The sequence below is a fragment of the Caretta caretta genome, chromosome 3 (genome assembly GCF_965140235.1).
Source record: "Caretta caretta isolate rCarCar2 chromosome 3, rCarCar1.hap1, whole genome shotgun sequence".
NCBI lineage: Eukaryota > Metazoa > Chordata > Testudines > Cheloniidae > Caretta > Caretta caretta.
In genome coordinates, this window is record NC_134208.1 from 125288633 (window position 1) to 125311455 (window position 22823).

Sequence of the window (22823 nt, forward strand, 5' to 3'; positions counted from 1 at the left end):
TGCAGGATCAGGTCAAGCCAAAGCTGTCGCTGTCATGCACCATCCATATGTTTTGGGTTTTTTTTTAACCTTTCGGCTGCCAGTGTTTTTCCATTTTGCCAGCCAAATGAACACAGCTCAAGAATGCCCATCAGTATCCATGCCCATCAGTATCTGTGGCAGCCATTGGATTACTCTCCTGTTTCACTGACCTGTAGATGGATGTGCCCAGCTTGTCCTTTGTGCAAGAAGCCAACATCCATAGGGTTGGAATAACAAGTATTCAGGACGCAGTATTTGCTATGAAATTTATCAAAGGGAATTAGCTACAGTCAGGGCCAGATTAAGACCTTTAGAGGCCCTAAGCACTGAAAAGATTATGGTGCCCCACCATATGTAATTCCAAATAAAAACAATACTATACCATAAAACAAAATTTTATTTTTCGAAATGACAAAAATCTTACATGTATGGTGAAATTAAAATAGCTTCTTTCTAGATTTTCTGATTGCAAAATTCCGGATAAGTTCATCGAAGCTGACTTGACGAAGCATGTCCGCTTCCATACACAGTAGGGAAAGTGAATCTAGTCTGTCCTGACACATTGTTGTTCTCTGAGGGTTTTTTATTCTTTTCAGCTGAGAAAAACAGCGTCCTGCAGAGCAGTTAGTAATCATCAATGTTAGAAAAATACGTAGTGCAATCTCTACATTTGGAAATACACATTGTACTCCATCTTTCAATATTGTGTCATGAAGATCAATGTGACTGAATTTCATTTTTCCTGTTTCATTAAACTTTGCACGCATATAACAGTGGAACTGCCGTACTTCTCCACAGAGATTCATGTTCAAGTCAACAGGGTATGAGTCAACTTGCTTTTGGGAACCTTGTGAATATTGTTCGTCAGATAAGTCCATATTGTTTAGAAAAGAAAATCTACTTGATACTTCTTTGTACACTTCACCTCTCCTCTTCATATGAGCTTGAAGTGTATCAATTATAGCGTAGTAAGTCGATACGCAAAATTTGTCTCCAGGATTCAATGCTGTTTCTGTTGCACTGCTGTCATTTGCTGTTTTTTTCCTGATTCGCTTGCGGGACTGGGCTTCTTTGTAGTTAGTATCAGGCAAGATATCTTTTGATACGTCTTCAAATCTTTCAAAATCATTCCTCAAAGTGTGTAAGTGGTCTGCTAATGATTGACAGAGGTCTGCACATGTTTTCAAATCCAATTCTTTTTCTTGGAGAGCTTGACTTGTGTGGTAAAAGTGTTGTAAAATTTCATTCCACATGGACAACATGAACACAAACTCTAGTTCTTGCATCTTGTTTGCAATGTTTTCTGCCTCTCGTATAGTTTCTCCCTTCTCTGATTGGTCTTCGGCTGTACTTTCTAATGCATCCACAATCTTTGAGTAGGACTCCAGAATTGCACTTGTAGCCACTGCATGTGCCTCCCAGCAAGTATTAGAAAGAGATTTCAACACACGATCATTGCCCAAATATGTTTTAAGAACTGCCCATCGGTGTGTTGAGGCAGAGAAAAATGTATGAAGTAACTGGACTGTTGAGAAAAAACGTACTGCCACCGGACAACAATCAACAGCTCTGCGGCCAAGACGACTGGGAGAGTGCGCAGCACATGGTATGAATATGGCATATTTGTTCTGTTCGAAAAGCTTCTTCTGCACGGTCCGTGATAACGCCCTGACATGCTGGCAGCGTTGTCGTAAGATTGACCCCTGAAACTTGAGAAATCTACTTTGCAAATTTGGCACAGATAATGCAGTACTTGATTTGCCATTTCTTCACCAGTGTGGCTTTTCAAATTGAGGAATGTTATAAATGACAGGATCAGATTTCCTCGCATTATTCCGATCTATCTTAGTAGGAAGCCCCCCTGGTTTAGGTGGGGATAAGTAATAAAAAGAGAACAGAAAAATGGGGGAAGAGTGTGTCGTGGAGTGTAAGGAAGTCTAACAACGTTCTGATTTTTCCCATGATGACTACTTCGATGCTTTTTAAAAAAATATCAAATACCAAATTTTTTCAAAAAACACCCCTCATTTTTTGGTGCCCCCCTGCTTTGCTGGTGCCCTAAGCATGTGCTTAGTCTCCCTATTGGGTAATCCATCCCTGGCTACAGTAAGTGAACAATAACTTTAAATGGCAGGGCTACAAAAAGAACCAAGGCTGATAAAGGCAAACCAGTAATTACAATATTAGTGGTGTACGCACACTGACTTTCTAAACCATTTTAAAATTAAATAATGCATTGTCTATCCACAATGCCTTCTAGTCAAGAAGCCCAACAGGCTTTACAACTGGAACCTCATTGTACCCTAGGCCAGAGCATCCCCTCCAATGGAACGAACTGTGCGAGGGGCCTCCGGGGGAAGAAATCTGTTCAAGCTAGCCCTTCTCTGATGGTTCTGTCAGGGTGAGGTTGCCCCCTCGACAGCTAGGCTCTGGGGCCTTCCCCCACCAAACTTGGCAATCCAGCCCTGCTGAGGCCCTGTGCTTTTGCCCTTGCTTGGTCACCCCAGTGCTCTCCACTCCCAGAGTCGGGGGTCCATGGGAAAAATAATATAGCCTCAGGCTTTATTGTTTCTGCGGCACCTCCATGAAGTGGGATGGGGAGATGAGGTATGGCCTCACTGGCCCCTGCCCTCAGTGTGACCACTTTTGCCATCTAGCACCCCAAGCTTCCTAGTCTGGATCCATGAATCGTTGTCTTTGGCAACTTATGACATACCTCATGTGCCATGCACCCCCACATACACCCAATGTGTCATACATATTTGTGAGGAAGAGTCACCCCGTGAGGTGTGTATTATTAGGCCCATTTTACAGATGGGCACACTGATGCATAGAGGATTAAGTGATTTGCTTAAGATTACCCAGTACATCAGAGCTGCAAATACAACACTGGATTCCTAACTCCAAGCGCCTTATAACCAATAGGCAGCACTTTCTTTCCTAATTATGTTCATAATTCCCTCCCCATCAGAAGGAAAAGAACTCATTCTATGGCTAGTGTATTTGATTAGTTTGTTTCCAAGGTGAGATGCCAGCTGTGATTATTCTATCTAAATAGTTTAAAATACTAATTTCAAATGACAAGACGTTTAAAAATTGGGATTTTCGTCACAACTGGCTTGAAGGGAGAAGAATCGTATATTTGATTTTACTTAGTGTTCATACTGGAGGAAATGGACTCCAGCCTTGCTCTTTAATATTTAATAAAATGTTATTAATTTTTAAAAAATAAGATTTCATTTCTGATTTACCCCTACCTCCAGAGTCCCAACAAAGCTTATCTAGTGCTGCCAATTTTGCACTGAGGTTTGCATTTGGTCTTGGTATCTTTTAAAAAAATATTTTATTTTTTTTAATCTCTGAAGTGCCCGAAACTGAAGCAAAGCATCTCAGAGAAGTTGCCCAGCATTGCAGCACAGAGACATCATTTCAGCAGGAATGGCCAAAGTGATTGTTTTGGTGCAAATAATATAATGTGATCCACACGTATCATTTAGGCTGTGTTTCTGCTCCCACTGAAGTCAATGGCAAAGCTCTCCACAGGAGTGGGAGCCATCGGTCAGTGAACAGCCCGTAAAGTCAGGCTGGTCTTGTGCAGTGACTGCCCAGTGACTCTACTGCACGGCAAGTTAATTGCACGGTAATGAATTAATCTTGTGGTGATGAGGTGCATGACTCAGGCCAGGGCTTCAGGGATAGTTCAGGGTTTGGGGAGCAATAAAAGCAAATCACTGCTCCAGTGCAGAAGGGAATGGCACTGCTTAGATAAGAGGTGAGTGAATCCTGCAGCAAAATCATTGTTCTCTTTAATTATACAGTTGGGAGGACTGGGAACGGCACCTTGGTGCCTCTCAGCTCCATTTAGAGCCTATTGCTAGAGCCCAAATGTTACATGGGCCATCCATGTGCCATGCACTTATTTCTGATCTCATCCCTCAATGGGAAGAATTTGGGAGGAAGGAATTAAAACCCAGTAAATTCTTGTTTGTGTGAGGCTGGCTGAGTTCTGGGCATAAAGCAGGGACTCAGAGCTCACACAAAACAGCACAGTTAGCTTCCTCAAGCGGCTTTGGGTGAAAGAGGAGCACTTGTTTACCGCTTCTGCAGGTGGCAAGAGTCCTTTATATCCAGCTCTGGGCATAAAAATAATGAGCTGGTGAATTTGTTAATTTGCTGTCTGCTCTTAGTTGTCTAAATGGTCTAGCTGGATTTTGGTTATCATAATGAGTCATTGAAAAAGCAGGTTTGCTTCATGGATGGCTATTATTTATTTATGGTATTACAGTAGCACCCATTGGCCCCAGTCAGGTTTGGGGGCCCCCTTTATGCCAGGTGGGTGCTATACAAATGCATAAACTACAGCGCTTCAGCCACTTTACAGCAGCACACTCCGTTGAACCTGGGCAACTGGGCATCACGCATAACGCACAGTTGCCCAAAGGCTGCTTTAATATGCAATGGCTGCCAATAGTCCACCATGGGCCAGTATGACAAATGGGCATTAGTAGGGCATAAGGATGCACCAGCCATGACCCTTGTCCTTAGCTCTGACCTTACAGAAGGGACAGCAGTATAGAAGCCACAATGCTGGCTCAGGGACACTAGAGGATCCCCCTGTACTAGAGTGAGCCTCCTGGGGTTAGCTACGTTGTGACATGGAGGCCACTTTGCACCATTAGTGAGCTCAAAGCAGCTGCACTGCAGTATAGCAATGGTTTCATTCTCTTCCTTCAGGACAAGACAGGAGAGCTAGCTGGAAGTTTGCTAACAGAATGTTTATCCATTGGAAAATTTAGCTTCATCAGACACAAACCATTTAGTAGAAGCATTTCTATTTCAGTGAAACGTTTCAGAAAGAAGACAGACCCCAGAACAAAGCATTCAACTAAGATTTTTCTGTTTCAAAACAACTGTTTGTTTCCATTTAAAAATTTTTATCATATAAACATTTTAAAAAGTCAAAATTGAAAGGAAACATTTCAGTTTACCCAAAACAATTCACCCCCCACCCCCGAATTTCATTTGGTGGGACAATGTGAAATGTTTTGGTTTTGTTCTGTTTTAAATGGGAATATTTTTGAAATCGCAACATTTCCCAGGCAGTGGACAATCCAGCTCCTGCTCAGTGGCACAAATCAGAGATAAGCTGCCAGAATTCTAAAAACAGGCACCCACACCATTTCCTTCAATTAGCTGGTAACAATCGTCAGGTACCGTGCTCCCTGAGAAGAAAGAAGGCCTCAGTGGAGTGACCTTAGATTCATTTTGGAACAGCTAGGAGAATTTGGCCCAGGACTATAACAAATGCAGTCACAAATGAATTGGGAAGCTGGTTGTGTTATTCCTTCATGTACAAAAGCCAAAGTAGGGGCCCAACTCGCATCCTGCAGAATAGGATTAACTGCCATTGACTTAAATCACCTCATGTGTGGGTGAGAACAGGGCCCTGTAGTAGAAAGCCAAATATTCTCTCTAATCCTGGATTTCTCTTACTGTGAGTCACTGAGCTGATTAGAGTATAATATTCATATATCTATTTTTCTATTGTGGGCAACTAACGTTTTCCTGCAGCACATAGTGGGGAATATAGATAATCAAGTCCAGGCCTTCTCAGTTTTGAAGGTGAAGTAGCAAGTCTGGATGTGAGATATTACTCATATCACACGGTGGGGTCTTGATGAAACAAACAAATCTCTAAGAAAAAACAAAACACCTTTCTTATAGAGGGAATTGCCTGCACAGTTATTTCCAGCTTGCCAAATCTGTGTGTAATCTGTCATAGAGAATTAAAGAAGATATAATATTTCTGGATCCACCACTGGCCTACACATTTAAATATTGCACGGTAAAGCAAGGTGGCTCTTTTTTCTAATCATCATCATCATGTGTCTTTCTCCTGTGCGTCCCCTGATTCTGCTTGTTGTATAAATGGATGCTGTCCATCAAGGACACTCATCCCTTATCTCTTCCTCTTGAGGGGTGGGGTGGGGGGATTCACTCATGGGACAAGAGAAAGCACCACTCAGTTGGCCAAAATAGGTTGCTATTGCAATGGGGATTTTTTTAGTTTATATTCTGTTTTCCTTTTGTCTTAAGGTCTAACTAGGATGCACGAAGGGCTAATGCAGAGAACCTTTTCAGTCAACTTCAGAGCTACTAGAACCTTGAATTCAAAAAGACAAACCAAAAAGCTGTTGCTTTTCTTTGTCAAACCCAATCACATTGACACAGCTGCAAAACCGAAGGCCCCGCACTTCATTGACATGAAACCCAAGAACAAACTGCAGGAAATTCAAAGTTTAGGCTGATGAGCAGCCCTTAAACCGCCCAGTTGTGACTAGATTATTGAGCCAATAGACACTAACAGCTCTTTTGGAGCCATTACAGTCTCTAGCCTAAATACATACTTAAGACCTTTCTTTAAAACCCTCAATTATTGATCTGGCAGCCTGTAACAGGTCCCTTGGAGCTCTTACCATGTAACTGTCAGTGCTATGGCTGCTGCCCATATCCATGAAGCCTGTATGCGAAAACCACCTTGTTCTACAAATGTTACCACAGAACTTGAGGCAGGGCCAGATTAAGGGAGCGGCTTTAGGGGCTGCAGCCCAGGGCTCCGGCTCATGGGGGCCCCCACAAAAGTAAATCACAGGCAGCAATCTCTGGGCTGCTGAAAGGGGCGCTCAGGCAGGCTGTCTGCCTGCCATACCCCCACGTTGCTCCCGGAAGCAGCTTGCTGCTGGCACGTCTCTGCGGCCCCTGGGGGGCACTCGGTGGCTTCATGCGCTGCACCCACCCCCAGCAGCATCCCTGCAGCTCCTGGCCAATAGGAGCTACAGGGGCGGTGCTCGCAGGGGCAGGCAGTGCACAGAGACCCGCTGGCTCCCTTCCCCCAGGGGCCAAGAGATGTGCTAGCAGCCAGCTGCTTCTGGGAGCGGCATGGGGCTATTGCAGGCAGGCAGCCGGAGCCCTGCTGCGCTGCTGGCTGGGAGCTGCCTGTGGTAAGCACCACCTGGCCAGAGCCTGCACCTCACCCCTGCTCCAGATCAGAATCCCCTCCTGCACCCAAACTCCCTCCCAGACCCCAACCCCCTGCCCCAGGTCAGAATCCCCTCCTGCACCAAACTCCCTCCCAGGAAAAAGACTTATATACAGGGGCCCCATAAAATCTAAAAGCCCCGGGCCCACAGGAGCGTTAATCCAGCCCTGTCTGGAGGATTTCTTCTTCCATATGAAGTCACGCTGTCTATATTTTGTTGCTGTCCCCACCCCAGCCCAGATACTGTATCAGATGAAGGCACACCATGGAATAAGGACCTGCAGAAGTCAGTTTGAAAACTGTTGCTCAAATTCTGTCCTCAGCCCCAGAGTGCACCCTGCTGGGGGCTGGGGGCATAGAAACCTCAGCAAGGGCTTCCTTAGGCTTGGTCCTTGGGGGGGGGGGGGAGAGGGGGTAGCATTGCTCCCTAAGTTCTGCCTCCAAGCAGCATAGATCTTTCAGACCCTGCAAGAGGCGAGGGCCCTGTCCCCCAGAGTTGCTCTGACATCTCCCCTACTGCTCCCTGATATTTTAGTTCTGTTGGGGCCATGCTGCTAGGGCTTCTCGCAGTGGTCACTACCCCCATAACCTCCTTTAAAGCAGAGCTTTCCTAAGTGCGGAGGGCCGGCAGAAGAGTTAATGCAGTTCCAGTCTGTGTTATTCCCTGCCAGATTTTCCAAGTGGCTTGGAGGGGGTCAATGCACGCTCCCCACCCCCGCACCTCTAGCCTCTCCCTTCCTGCTCCTGGCTGCCTTCTCCTCAGCTTTGGCACTCTAGTTCCACAGCTGGAACGCTGTGCGGTCTGTGGTAGCAAGGGAATGTTTCCAGAGATGCCTGGGTGGGGTGGGGATCTGTGCGTCAGAAACCCTCAGTGTAGATAATACCCTCCAGACATGCTGTCTTCCATGTATGCCAGTGTAAATCCAGAGAAATCTCACTGACTTCAGTGAAGTTAGTCTGTATTTCTAGTGGTGTGAGCTCAAAACTGGGTCTGAAATAATTTTTTTTTAAAGTAATGGCATGCAGCAAATAGCTGAAATTCTTGCATTTCCATCGGCTCGTGTGAAAAGCACAAATATCCCCTGAGCAGTCTGAAAACAAAACACCATCCAGGCCACATTTTTATGATTGAGACAGCTTCTGAAAATAGGGTGTCATGAGGCACTGGCTGACTTATGGGCTTTAGAATGAGATACGGAATCTTTCCTCCGTAGGTCACTGGTTTGAATGTGACCCGGCACGGCAGTGCTTGAAAGCTGCTGCCATCTGATGGCAGCTTGTTCTCCTATGTGAAATGAGTTTTGGGCCTGGGCTTGTCCCCAGTGGGCAGATGTCCGTTGCTCAAACACCACCATCCCTGGTTGACGTTCTTACTGGGAGGCTCAGCAGAAAAGCCAAGGGCTGACTAGGCATAAGACTGAATTACTCTCTCACCCCTAGATGAGATCGCTACAGTTCAAGGGCAAGGTCTATTAGCAGGCAAGAGTAGGGTCAACTTGCACGACCTCTGCCCCTGCTCTATCTGCTCTGCGGATTGAGGATGTCAGGCCACACAACTATCAACCTGGCACCATTCACAAACATGGAAATTGACTGCAGGAAGACGGCTTAGAACAGAAGCTCCAACGAGCTAATGGTGCAATCAGCACTGTCGTAAGGATGGGTAGAATATTAAGGTGCCTAAAAAGAGCCTTTGAAAAGTGTCACTCCTACTCACCAGGCTACGGCAGTATGTGATCAGCAGCATTGTGTGTGTCACTCACAGGAGGGTTGCACGTACAATCACTTCTGTTCCCTCTGCCTGTTCTGTATCACTTTCCTTGTTCCATGTTATTTGTTTTATGTTGGTACTGTCTACGCACTTAAAGAGATTATATATTTTTCCCATGGCATAAACAAAATGACTTGCATTTCACAAGGAGAGTAATGGTAATGAGAAGTCAGGCTTAGAGGGGAGTGATGGTAAATTTTATAGCAAGGAGAAATAAATCTTCTCTCTTCGACTTGGACTAGCTACTGCATTTACTTACAAAATCATCATTGCTCTTGCTTTATAGAAGGTGAATGGGCCCATGTGGTACAGTGGGTAATTTTGCAGTGGGCAGCATTTACTTCTGAGCTGATGGCAGGAGTTCAAAGTCAGTTTAAAGCAAGACCCACGTGCATGTAGTTTAGTGCTCTTCAGAGACTGATGTCAAAAACCACCCTACAGCTCACCAAGGTTTGAAAAAGTTACAGTGCAGAAAGATGAGGTAACAATTCTTTTGAGTCCAGCCAAGCTTAAAAAGTCCCCTCTCCCCACACCTCCCACCTCCAGTCAAGGGACCGGAAGCAGTTGTGGGAGGTGTTATTAACAGCCCTAAACTGCTGCTCCCTGAAAAGTGATGAGCATTAATTTCCTTTTGTTCTCAGGGAACAGCATACTGTCTGTTGCCACCGTGTATTGATTTGCCACCCAAATACAGAACAGTGGCAGCTGAACCATGGCATGAGAATAGCATTAAGATGTGTTATGCACCATAAATAAACCGAAATAGACAGCCAGGAAGCGCTGGTAATCACTGCTTTGATGTAGCATGAATTATGGGGTGGGTGGTGGTGGGTTTTTTTTAAAAGGCGGGTTGTGCTTGTTTTGAGTCAGCTGCTACTGCTCGGGGAAGAGACTGAATCCTGTTCTTCATCGGCGTATCTCCACCTTCACGCTGACAGCTGTTGGCCCTTGATTCAGAGGAAAGCGATCTCTGCCTCTACCTCGTGTTCCCTTTATAGTCCTCTCCTCCTCTGCCCTGCAGTCGCAGCGGGGAGACTGGAATCTTGGCCCTCTCCCAGGAGCGGAATTGAGAGGCTCCTCCTGCCAGTTACCAAGGGTTCCTGTAAAAACACCCAGGCTACATCATGACCTTCCAGCAGCAGCTTATTTAACCCCCCCTGGGTCTTGTCTGCATGCCCATGTTTCTACTGCTGCCCCACGGTTGCACTAGCGCTGGCAGCACTAGTGTCGACAAGGCTCCCACGGGGTTGTTCACAACCATGTCGTCTAGTCCCACCCAGACCCTGAACCCTCGTGCTCCCACCGTAGCTCACACTGGCACAGCTGCGCCTGAGCTCGGCTTCTCGTAACTTTCCAGAGCCGTTCTTTAGCTGGTACAGCAAACTGCTTGTTTGGAACAATCTGTTGTCTCCTCCTGACACAGGAGCAAGGCAGCTTATTAAAACTGCCTCCGATCCTCTTTGTGGTCCTTGCACTGTCATTTTACCTCGAGCAGACAGTTGGTTTTTTTTTTTTTAAATGGCTTGCTCTGAATAGCCACAAATGTATCTAGAAGTGCATAAGAGCTGCGAGAGTTCGATGAATTCTCTGACCTTATGAGAATGTCGGTGCCACAGAGCACCACTAAATGCCAGAAACTGCCTTCCCGGCTGCAACTGGCTACATAATAACCCCTGCAGAATGTGGGAATGTTCATCCTGCCTGCTGCTAGTGCTCTTAATGAACTGTGTAAGCAACAGCCTTTCTTTAGACCTGTGTCCGGAAGCGCCCTCTTGTGGTTTGAAGTGCTCAACCTGCAACCACATTTTCAGATGCAGATCAGCAACTTTGTCTCATTCAGCTGGGGGCTCTTCCCTAAGCCCTAGAGTTAGAACATCACTAAATGGCTCATTCGTCTAATGCCAGAGACCTCATTTATTATCCGAGAGGGGAGAAAATAGTGCTGCTCTTTTTGGCTCTCTTTCCCCACAGTTGTTTCATAAAAAGGGGCACGCTTAAGAAACCATAATTCAGAACAGCTACAGTGAAATGCTGGCAAATCTTTAGTTCACCTAGCTCTATAATGACTGACCTAGATGTTCAATAATGAATTATGATTGCCAAGGGTAAAAATAGTTCCCGAGACTGTGTTATAACGCTCAGCACAATATACCCAACTAAAGGAACAATTTTAACTAGATGACAATGTTTTTTATTGCTATTGTCACTGGAGAAAGTGAGTGTTTGTTTTACTAGCATTTTGTGGAGCGGGAGGGTTATGCACTGAAGTCTTTATACGCACAAGGATGGCAATACATAAAAACAGCTCCCCTGGGAGGGAGATGTCAAGGCTGCTTTCTGGCTTCTTTTGCTGGCTGGAGAGGCTGATCCATTACCCAGCCCCTGTTCCCACTGGGAAATGTTGTCATGGATTGGTTGGTTGGGAGCTGGTGGTTTGCGCCTCTTCCACTGTCTAAATTAACACACAAACACTGTAACACAAACACCTATGCTAGCACTGAGTTAAGGGTGCGAGCTTTCCCCAAACAACAGATGTAATTATTAGTACAAATATACCGTGAATCCTGAGCTGTTTTTCACTACTTTTAGGAATCACTTCCACTTTTACATACTATTTCAGTTAACACACTCACAGATATCTAAGAATAAGAAAGCAAAAGTCACCTGGCAGCTTTAATTATGGTCACAACAAACTATGAGTTGACCTTTAAGTGCTTAAGATGTACGCACATGTTTAACTTAAAGGAGGTGACTGATTAATCCCATTCCTATTCACCAACACACAAGCAGGTGCGTAACTTTAAGTACATGCGTAAGTGATTTGCCAGAGAGGCATCATTTTACAACTTTTCTCATATTTCTGTTTTGGCTTATAGGACTAACTTCACAAGAGGACTTCGGTACCCAACTTAGCTGGCACTTTAGGTGCCTAAATTCCAGAATCAGGCCACAGTGGACTGCACAAAACCTCAGCTGGGCTGCAGCCTAAACCTGTAGGCATCTAAACTTGCTCAGTACCTACATGCAGTAAAATTTCCGTAGGCACCTGCTTTTGCCTCTGAGCATGTGTGCTGTGGCCCCCACACTGGCTATCTGGATGCCTAAGCCCCAGAACAATTCACAAACTGGGGGAAGATAGGCGTTCCTCTGCCCAACACACCTGCAAGGCCCAATCCAGTAAATGTGGCCAGACCTCACATATTGAATGGTGAGCTTATCTACAGTGGTGGTGGACCTTCCTCATAACTTTTAGCCTTATCTTTTGGGTACCCATGTGGAATGTGGGCAACCCCAGTTCAAAGCCACTGGGGGTGGGGATGGAGCATGAAAGAATTTGAAGTGGGATTGCTATCCCGCAAGTGAGTCCCCTAACCCCAGGGCTCTGGGCTATGCTCAGGTGGGGCTTTCTCAGTCTTGCCTGTTGAAGCTGTTCCATTGTGGCTAAATAATGAAAAAGAGTAATTGGGCCAGAGAGAGAAAGCGCCCCATGCTCCAATGATGACAACTTCTTTTTTCAATTAGTTAATCCACATGGAACAGCTTCAACAGGCGAGACAATGGGAGCCCCACATGTGCATAACAGCCTAGTGGTTACAGCACTGGCAGATCCCAGTTCAAATCTCTACTCTCCCTCACATGGACTTGACCTGGGGTCTCCCACATCCCAGGTGGGTATGCTAAAGATGTGGCTACAAATCTATGAGGCAGGTCCTGCTCCCTCTATGGCTTAGCCGCTTCCCTCCAAGAGGGGGTTTGTAGCTGAGAATCCGGAGCAGAGGGAGGCTGCAGCCTGGAATTAGGTGCCTATCTCCAAGTGGGCTGGGGTTTAGTACATGCGTCTTGGGTGGGCATCTCCCATGGGCTTGCTTAGGTGAGAAGCTGCCTGTAGTGCTGCTTTTGTGAATGCCATTCGAAGATGCCTCTCTCTCCCTATTCATTGTAGAGGAGCCTAGGTGCTTAACTCAGGCTGTGTAAACCCCTGTGTTTTCCTAGGTGCCTAAAAGTTGGACACAGTGATGCTCAGCACCACCACGCCCAAGGTCCTTTGTGAATTCTCCTTTGTGAATCTCGCCCATATATGCTATGTGAAATAGCAGCAAAGTAATGGCTGTATCAGCAAACCATGTCACAGTGTACGTATATTGCCATGCAAAATAATGACTGAAATGTTCTGTCTGCCTCTCTTTAAAATATAGAAATATCTGATTTATATTTGTTTCCTGACGGTTAGAGAGAGCTTCATATTTCAGATATAACAGGCCCAACTCGTTATTGTAATGTTCACCTCATCTTTTCCTCCAGTAGCATAAAGGGACCTGAGGGAGGTGGCAATGGCCTCGGGGAATAGCCTCCAACATAAGAATGGCCAACACTAGCTCATTCTGGCCCTCTCACAGCCATCAGCACAGGGCGCTCACTGGGAATGGGCAGTAGAGTATGTGGGTCAGAGAGGGCTGCACACTGGTTACTCTGAACTGGCTAATGGCCCATAGGGGACCACTGCGAGCAGAGCATAAATTAAAGCAGCCCTCCATACAGTATTGCTAACCCTGAGCATTAACAAAATCAGGAGTCAGCGCTCCTTCCCTCCGAATCATGAAATTGACTTACATTCACGAGATTTTTTTTTTAAAATATACATTTGGGGGGTCTTTTTAGTTGCTTTCTGTTTTTTGATCCTTCAGGATTCAAGTTTTCAAGGTTTCCTCCTGCAAAGCTGAGATGCTCACATGTTTACAGGACTCTAGATCCTGGGACTTTAAGAAAACCATCAAATATTGTGAGTCTCTTGGCAACAGATAACACTGCATACATATACACCTGTATAATTAAGTGCCCCAAACCTCATTAATGCAGCATTAATATTGCCCAGTGGTGCCTTGTGCCCCTCTAGAACATAGACTTCAGCTATACTCAAACCTCTGAAAACATGGAGCTAAGGTAGCACACACTTAAAGGTCTGAAAACAGAAATATGGAGTTAAGGTACGTGCCACCCCCTGTAACAGAAACTTAACTCTGCCTCCAGGAGTTGGCAATAGCCATTGAGCATGATTCAATAAGGATGTGGGGCAAAATAAGTAGACCACAAGGAAGTTCTAAGAGAATATGCCATTGTTTGTGCTGCATGCCACAGATTTGAATTCCAGCATTTATCTACACTCACTGCCCTCGATGTGCTAGGTGTAGCTATATTGCATGGTGGGGGGATCAGCTGGCATACATTACTATGGCATAAGGAGAGGTGCATGTGTACTTCAGAGGATCCAATATGCCTCCTTTCAGCCCTGAGTTCTGTAAGCTGTGTCATTAGTAGCCATGGGGATTAACAGCAATGTAGTGGCATGCTCCAGGGCTTAATAAGGGGTAAGTGAAGGCAATGTGGCAGAAAGAATCCTCAGCGCAAGCATAATGAGAATGATAAATATTTTGCAAGTCTGAGGTGCTTTGTGTGGAGTAGGATTTGTTTGAGTGTAGGCCAGGTGAGGGTAGCTCCTGTTTCCTATGCAGGACCTAAACCTGTGTTTTCCCTTAGCATAGAGAAGGTATTAGACTTTGTCCTACGGGGCTCATGTGCGCTGTTCCCTGAGTGTTTGGTAGCATCTGCAAAGGCAGCCTGTTAGTATGTGTGTGTTATCAATGTGTTGGGGCATCATTCCCAAAAAGGGGCAGAGTTAAGGTTGTATCATGAGGTGTTGTTAGGGTGACTAGATGTTCCAATTTTATAGGGACAGTCCTGATATTTGGGGCTTTGTTTTATACAGGCGCCTATTACACCTCACCCCGTCCCAATTTTTCACACTTGCTGTGTGGTCACCCTAGGTGTCATGAGTATCTTAACACTCTCTGTATTTCCTATTTTTGAGACGTTTGTTTGTGTTACCTTAATGCATCGTTTCCTGGTTTTCAGAGGTTTGAGCAGAGCTGAACTTGATGTTTTGGAAGGGTAAAGGACACCAATGGGCAACCTTATCACTGTGTTAATGAAGTTGCAGGGCATTTAATTTCCTTATTTTTTTTATAAAATAATTTCTTACCATCACAATGTACCACAGCCCAGCTCTCCCTTGCTCCTTGAGAATGATCTCCCCAGCAACTGAATGCACTGGCTGTATGTTAGCCTTGTCACTGCTCCTGCATCATGTCTCCTGTCTCTCTGTTTATCCAGCCTAGCTCAGTTCACCCTCTCAGCCTTCTGCCCCACAGACAGGTGTTGGACGTGGGCCTGCAGGCTGAGGCGCTGGGGAGAGGGTGTGGAAACAGTGCAGGGGCTAGCATGCAGGCCGTGGGACATTTTTTGATGGGGCAGACAGACATGAGAGGGGGTGGATGTGGGAGGTTTGAGGGCACAGAGCTGAAGCTCCCACAGCTCAGACTGTTGTGTGTTGGCCAGGGGGATGGAATACCCACCCCACACAAAGGAGCTAAAAAGGGAAGTAGAAACAGGCAGCAAACAACCCCCTCGTGGGCTCAGCCTTCCATTTGGGATGCTTCCAGCAACCTGGGCAGCAGTTATGGCCGCACCACTACAGCTACCTTTCCCCTTTGAATCCACCGCACTCCCACATCCAGGAGTTTCAGTCCTGCAGCTCTGCCAGTGTCATTCCTGCTCAGGGCACTCAGGCTCAGACTCTCCTGGGCCTAGTGGCACGTGAGGCAACATATTTTGCCCACTGCTGTCTATCCAGAGCAAGATGCTTGACTCCATTGTAAGAGGTCTCCATCATCCTCTTTGATCGTCTTATGATAGGTCATTTTTTGTCCTCCGCATCTTCTCTTCCCTCCAGGTGAAATCCAATCTACAATGGACCTTGTGCTTCTGCCACAAGACGTGATCTGACAACATGGCCGAACTACCATAGCCATCTCTGTCTAATATTGACTCCTTTGTCTGCTGACCTACGTGGTACAGCAGTTCCATATTGGTTACATGAGCGCACCAATAAATGCCTAATATTCTTCTTAAACAACATTGGTGGAATACATTCAGCTTCCTGTTGTTTACTTTCACCATCTCCCTCACTTTTGAGGCACACATAATGTTGGAAGGACAATAGTGTTGCACAGTCTCATTTTAGTGTGTAGATGTATCTTCTTATTCTTCCAACTATGTGACAAATGGAACAATATTCCACTAATGTTACTGATTCTTGCCTTTATTTCTTTAGTGCAGTGGCTCTCAACCTTTCCAGACTACTGCACCCCTTTCAGGAGTTTGATTTGCCTCATGTACCCCGCAAGTTTCACCTCACTTAAAAACAACTTGCTTACAAAATCAGACATAGAAATACAAAAGTGACACAGCACACTATGACTGAAAAATCGTTTACTTTCTCATTTTTACCATATAATTATAAAATAAAGCCATTGGAATATAAATATTATACTTACATTTCAGTGTATGGTATATAGAGCAGTCTAAACAAGTCATTGTCTTTATGAAATTTTAGTTCATACTGACTTCGCTACTGCTTTTTCTGTAGCCTGTTGTAAAACTAGGCAAATATCTAGATGATGATGTACTCCCTGGAATACCTCTGCGTACCCCCAGGGGTAAACATACTCCTGGCTGAGAACCACTGCTTTAGTGGGCTAGCTATTAGCAGTAGTGTGTCAGGTCTACTTCATCTACAGTTGCCAACTTTCTACTCGCACAAAACCAAAACACCCTTCGCCTGCTCCCTGCCTCGCAACTCCTCTGAGGTCCCACCCATGCTCCACCCCTTCTCCAAGACCCCCACCCGCCCGCTCACTCCATCCCCTCCTCCCTCTGTCGCTCATTCTTCCCACCCTCACTCAATTGCTCATTTTCACCGCGCTGGCTTAGGGGGCTGGGGTGCGGGAGGGGCTGAGGGCTCCACCTGGGGGTGCGGGCTCCAGGGTGGGGCCAGAAATGAGGAGTTCAGGGTCTGGGAGGGGGCTCCAGGCTGAGACAGTGGTTTGGGATGTGAGGGGAGGCAGTGAGGACTCTGGCTGGGGGTGTGAGCACTTGCGTGGGGCCATGGATGAGGGGTTTGGGGTGCAGGAAGGGGTTCTGGGCTGGGGGGTGGAGCTGAGAGGTTTGGAATATGGGAGGGGGCTCAGGGCTGAGGCAAGGGGTTGGGGTGTGGGAGGCGGTAAGGGCTCTGTGCTGGGGGTGTGGTCTCTGGGATGTGGCCAGAAATGAAGGGTTCAGGGTATGGGAGGAGGCTCCGGTCTGGGGCAGGGGGTTGGGGAAGGGAAGTGGGGGTTCTGGCTGGGGGTGCAGACTGTGAGGTGGGGCTGAGGAGTTTGGGGTGCAGGAAGGTGCTCCAGGCTGGGACCGAGGGGGTTCGGAGGGCAGGAGTGGGATCAGGGCTGGGGCAGGAGGTTGGGGTATGGGGGAGGTTCAGGGGTGCAGGCTCTGGCTGGAGCTTACCTCAAGCAGCTCCCAAAAGCAGCGGCATGTCCCCCCTCCGGCTCCTACGTGGAGACATGGCCAGGTGGCTTTGCGCGCTGCCCTGTCCACAGGCTCTATTCTAGAAAATAACTGCTTGTGGGTTTCCAGGCTAGGCTCGGTTAGTGTCTCTCATTGGGGAGCTCCCTGCCCAGCCACTGCTGCTCACCCATAAGCCCCCCACACAGACCTGGACTCTGCTGTAATGTGGGGTGGTCACAGCCTGTTCCATGTGTGCCTCTGATTGAGGGTGAAAAGAAATACTGACTAGCACCATTCATTCTCTGCACTGGATGAGGCAGGGATCCGGTGGAAAAAAAAGTAGGTGATAGTGTAATTAAAGACTGTATCATAATGCATATGCACAAATAAGTCTCATTGACGGTCAAAGTGACTTAGGCTCCTAAATACCTAGGTGACTTGAAAACGGGACACAAGCTTCTAAATCACTTCATTGCTTTACACATGTGTTCCCGCTGTCATTTTATTTGCCTTTCCTATCTGTCTTTACTTTACATTATTTTAAACATGCTGTGTATAGCCTTGTAATAGAAGGACTGAATCGTACAAAGCTTGCACTCAATAAAATGTCATAACCATGCCAACCTATAACCACTGGATTGATTAATCCAGGATGGGCTTTACTGAGGATGCAAGGGATCACCGCCAGTCAGTGATGCTCGCACTGCTCTTTAAAAAAACAATAAAAGGGAATTTTAGTTTGCAGTGCCTGTAAATGGGTGTCTTGACCATAATTTCTGTGGCACCTTGAATCTTAACTATGAATCTCGTGTCAGCTCATGTTTTCTTGAAAGGCCCCTTGCCAAATCAGCAGAATAGGTCGCAGTCGCATGCGTCCATACACTACTGGTCTGGGTAAGGGCCTGTTCAAAGTCCATGAGACCTTTTCCACTAACTTTAGTGGGCTTTGGGTGAGTTAAGGCTTCCAACCCTGTGGAAAATGTAATAGACCGTGCTCATTACTCATACCTTTCCCAGACCTGAAGAAGAGCTTTGTGTGGCTAAAAAGCTTGTCTCTCTCATCAACAGACACTGTCCCAATGAACCATATTACCTCACCCACCTTGTCTTTCTAACTGCTTGCAATCATTTATCGGAGTTTATTGAAACAAACTATGGGCCCCATTCTGCTATCCTTTCTGATGCTGAGTAGTACTTTTCTTTGCAAGGAGTTCCTTTTATTTCCAGGAGACAGGGTAGCAGAATATGGCCCAAAGAAAAGATGGAAAGCCATCAAAGCCAGTGGTAAAGTACTGATTGACCATTCCATGAATAAGGGCATGTGGGCTAGCATTAGGGGTGGGCAGGCTGGCCTGCCGCCCAGGCACAGTACTCAAGGGGGCGCCATGCTGCTCCCTGCCACCCACCTGACCTGCCGACAGCTGCGGGGCTTAGAAGCAGCCAGGCAGGTGCAGCAGCATCTGGAGAGGGCAGACGGACCGAGCTGCAGGGGTGCAGCTGGACCAGCCAGATAACTCCTCTGGAGCAGGGGTGCCCCTCCTCCCCTGCTCCATTGCCGTCTGTAGCCACACTGCTCCTCCCCTCCTTCACTCCCTCCCCATCCCCCGTGCCCATGGAGACGCCCCAGCCAAGCTCAGGACCTGAAACCTGGCTCCTGTTTCTGTGCGGGGCAGGGCACTGATGTCACGGTGTTTCCTTTCCCCCACCTGTGTACCCCATCTCCACTGCACTGGGGTGGGGGTCAGGGGGAGCACGTCTATTCTGGTGCCTCTGGGTCTGGAGTGGGAGCTGCCTGGCCCTGCTGTTCAGGCTTATGAATGTTCTGCTTAAAGAGATAGTGCTCTGACACACTCAGACACATACCTGTTCCTGCCAACACCCACACTTACACAATCACTCTCTCACACTCCCCCAACTTGTACACACTCCCCCCCCAACTCACACACTTATACACTCCCCCAACGCTCTCTCTCTCTTGCCCACAGGCACACACATACATAGACGCTTCCCCATCACAAACACACTCTCTCCCTCACACACACACAGTCCCCGCAAAACTCAGAGCTGGGTGCCCAGACGGTGTTTAATTTGTGCTGGGGCTGAGCCCCGGCACCTCTTTCAATACAAATTAAGCACTGGGAGGAGACAGCAGGGCCTGGAGGTGATGGGGGGAGCTGTGGGGAAGCCATAGGGGTCAGGGTGATGGGGAGAGTCCACCGGGATTGGGGTGATGGGAAGCCTGCAGGGGCCACAGGCATCAGTTAGCCCAGAGTGCCATTTTCCCTAAGGCCAGCCCTGCATGTCTACACTAGTGACTGTAAGTGTGTCCATGCGTGGGCATATGTCATAATCCCCCCTACTGTCCATACTTAATCCCAGAAACACATCTCAAGGTGAATAGCGTGAGAGTAAGCGAGCATGCCAGAGGGCTGTGGATAAGTACACTCCTTAGGCTGTGGCATGGTCCTGTACTGTCTACAATATCAACAGGGGTAAAAGGCAAGTACCAGGTCTCAAATTTCATTAGGCCTCCACTCCCATTCCCACAAGGCACTGAACCCTTTTCTTCCTGACCCTTCACAACCTAGGTCCCTGTCCCCATCTGCACCGGTAGAAGCGTGTTGCACTGACTGACCCCAGAACAGCTTTCTGCTGCAGTCTTTATAGGTGACAATGGATTTAATGCTGAGCGCAGTCACTTGCCCAGCTGAGGATACCCGGGAGCTGATCAATGTGTGGACAGAGTCCACCCTTTTCCATGAATTCAGCTGGAACAGCAGGAATATTCACCTGTACCAGGAAATTTTCATGGAGGCTGGAGTGGGTGGGCATTGAGCAGAGTCTGGCCCAGTGCTGTGAACACATGAAGCACTTGAGGCTCCTGTACAGGAAAGCCAGAGACTCCAACAGGTGGTCTGGGAGAGCATGTCATACCTGTCTCTTCTACAAGGTTCTTGAGTAGGTGCTGTCATGAGATCCCCGTACTGAGCTTGAAGTGGCTCATGATTCCCTTCTCAGCCCCGCTGGTCTCATTGTCTGAGAAGACATCTATGAGGGCCAGAATGAGGAGGCAGCAGGGATTGTGGTGGACACCCCAGAATACCCAGAGGATGAGGAACATGTGATTCTGCACCACTACCTGGTGCAGAATGTTGAAGGAGCCCTACAGCTGTGGCAGGAACCAGAGTCCCAAGCTGCTAAATTACAGTTGACCCCCACCCTCCACCCCAATATCCCACCTTGCTCTGGTGCTAAATTCCCAATTCTAAGTTCCAGGGTATTTGAAGCTCTGTGCACTGACTCTTACTCCCTGGGTAATACAGCCTGCAGTGCTGAAGCCACAGCATTGTCATACCCCATCTCCTTACCAAATTCCTCCAACATTCCCCCACTTAGTTTCACCCCTGCTCTGCTCCACCCCAACACAGTCCTCAAGTGAGACAGAGTTCTCAGTCAATGATTTTATTGATTTCTAATGAAGCACAATTAGGCATTTGGCTTCTAAAGCTATTTTTTTCAAATACTTTATAAAGGAAAAATCAATGTGCCCTTGTGTCTGTGCATTTTCTCAGTCAGCAGCCAGCCAGAGATGGTCCTAGGGCCTCTGGAGAGGTCCTGGCTGGGGAAGGGAACAGAACATAGCTGTTGAAAACTTTACAGTTGGTTGCCTCAGGAAAAAAGTTAGTTATAGCACTCTGTTCTCCCTTGGATAATTACATATTTTCAGTGCTTCTCCTACCCCCCCTCCCCCGATCTTCCCATTTCCTTACAAACTGGAGCAGCATGGAATGGGTGTTGGGGAGGGAGGGGAGATAGGTTTCAGATAGGAACGGTAACAGAAAGTTGTAGAAAAGTTACAGTTGGTTGTCTAAGGAGAAGCTAATTATGTCAGTCTTATTCCCTTGGAAGATTACCAAGTCTTTACAGTCTCTGTCTTTGGTTTCTGCCTTCTCCCCACACAGAGCAACGCTATACAAGCTGGGAGAAAGTGGGGGTGGGAGACGGATTGGTCTGGTGGTTGGATAAAAATAGTGCAGTGTCCTTTTCCAGTTGTCTGAAGTGACAAGTTGTGGTGCTGAGTTGAATCTTCAGAAAACCTAATGAAGTTGCAGTGTGTCTCTTTCTTGCTCTGCCCATTTCACCATTGTTAGGCAGACACAGGGGCAGGATTTTCAGGCCAAGCTGGTGGCTGGGGGTGGGTGAGGTGGGGGTGGTTGATCTCCTTTAGCATGAAAGCTTCCTATGCTAATGGAGAATTTAGTCAATTTAATTCAAACTTCCTCCCAATCCTGAAAGCACATTTCAGCAAATTTCTGTTGTAGCAAAAACTCCAGCTGGTTCTTCAGGTTCACTGGCAGTGCAAATCTGCTTGGTCCACCTTCATAGCTAATCAATATCCTCCATTCAGCAATATGTAGAGAATGGAGGGGGGTGACCATTAGCAGAAACATCTCTCTGGCATAGATTGCCAGATCTCTTCTACCGGACTGGAAAGGCTTTTCTCTTTTCCATTCTGGTACTTTGAAAACCGCTATGGTCTTCAAATGTTGGCAAGCCTTAAGGGAAGAAATTGTGAACAGGTAACATAGCCCCTGGAAGGAATTACGTCCCCCCCACCCCACTTCCCCTGTTGAGACAGTATGAACATATTAAATTGTTAAAAACAGTAGTACAGATTTCTTACCATTACTAGCCTCTGGTCCTTCCTGTTGGGCTTCAAAAGTTGTCTCAGAACTGAAGATAGTTGAACCATTGTATTCCTAGAATGCTAGAAAGTATCAGAATTGCAGCCTTTAATAGCAAAGTTATGATACATGGGGCGGGTGGGATTTCTTAGCATGTTCAGAAGGTCAAAAATAGAATGCTACCCTTGTCTTTGAATTGGCAGGACCTTCAGCTTCCGAGAAGGAAACCATTCCACCAGGAAGGCAGGAGCAACTCTCCAGAGACAGTCAGAGAAGGACCCTGAAGGACCATTGGCTTGGAGAAGAGGAATCAGGAGCAGTTTGAGTTCCTCAGGGCACGGAAGGATCATGCTCTTCAGCAGGAAGGGACACTGATGAACTGGTTCATGGAGCAGGTGACACACCATAAGAAATGGGAGAATTCCCTGATCAAGAGGCTCATTGAACTGGTGGCCAAAAGAGTGAGGCATCTGCCTGCTGCCAAGGCCTCAGAACCAGCCGATCAGCTGCCTTTTCTGGTGGCCAACCAGGATGCTGCCAAACCAGACCCTCCTGTTGCAGTGACACCCCTCCCCTACAAACAGACCAGGAGGATAACACTGATCCTGCAGGAGTCCCAGAACACCAGCATGTACTGGCCCTGAAGGAGATGTCCCCAGTTGTCACCAAGAGTCATTGTCTCTCACTGTTCACCCCTGCTGATGAGGAGGGAAAGGAGACGAGTGCAGAGACATTAAACTGTGGGCCTTGTTCTCAGCTGTGAACAGACACTTTGGTAAAAAGCTCTTGTTCTGATTTCAGAATCTTTCCATTACACCTTCTCTCTCATACTTTTAATAATGATTATGCTTTGTTTAACTGTGTGTTGGTCCTTATTCCTAGTGATTAACTGAAGCGGGGTTTTTGTTTT

The 22823-nt window shown here is 47.0% G+C and overlaps 2 long non-coding RNA genes across 4 annotated transcripts in view; one reads left to right on the forward strand and one right to left on the reverse strand.

Annotated features, from left to right (window-relative positions):
- The window catches only part of LOC125633975 (uncharacterized), a 31309-nt gene extending 8553 nt beyond the window's left edge, over positions 1 to 22756 (forward strand). For 2 of the 3 annotated variants that reach the window (XR_012667708.1, XR_007355747.2), the window contains one exon: positions 6 to 3194. This is a non-coding gene — a long non-coding RNA (uncharacterized LOC125633975). Of the gene's footprint in view, positions 1 to 5; positions 3195 to 22116 lie in introns of those variants that run through there. The other variant, XR_007355745.2, reaches the window with a different exon arrangement.
- The window catches only part of LOC142071588 (uncharacterized), a 92152-nt gene that overhangs the window by 13055 nt on the left and 56274 nt on the right, over positions 1 to 22823 (reverse strand). The window lies entirely within an intron of this gene.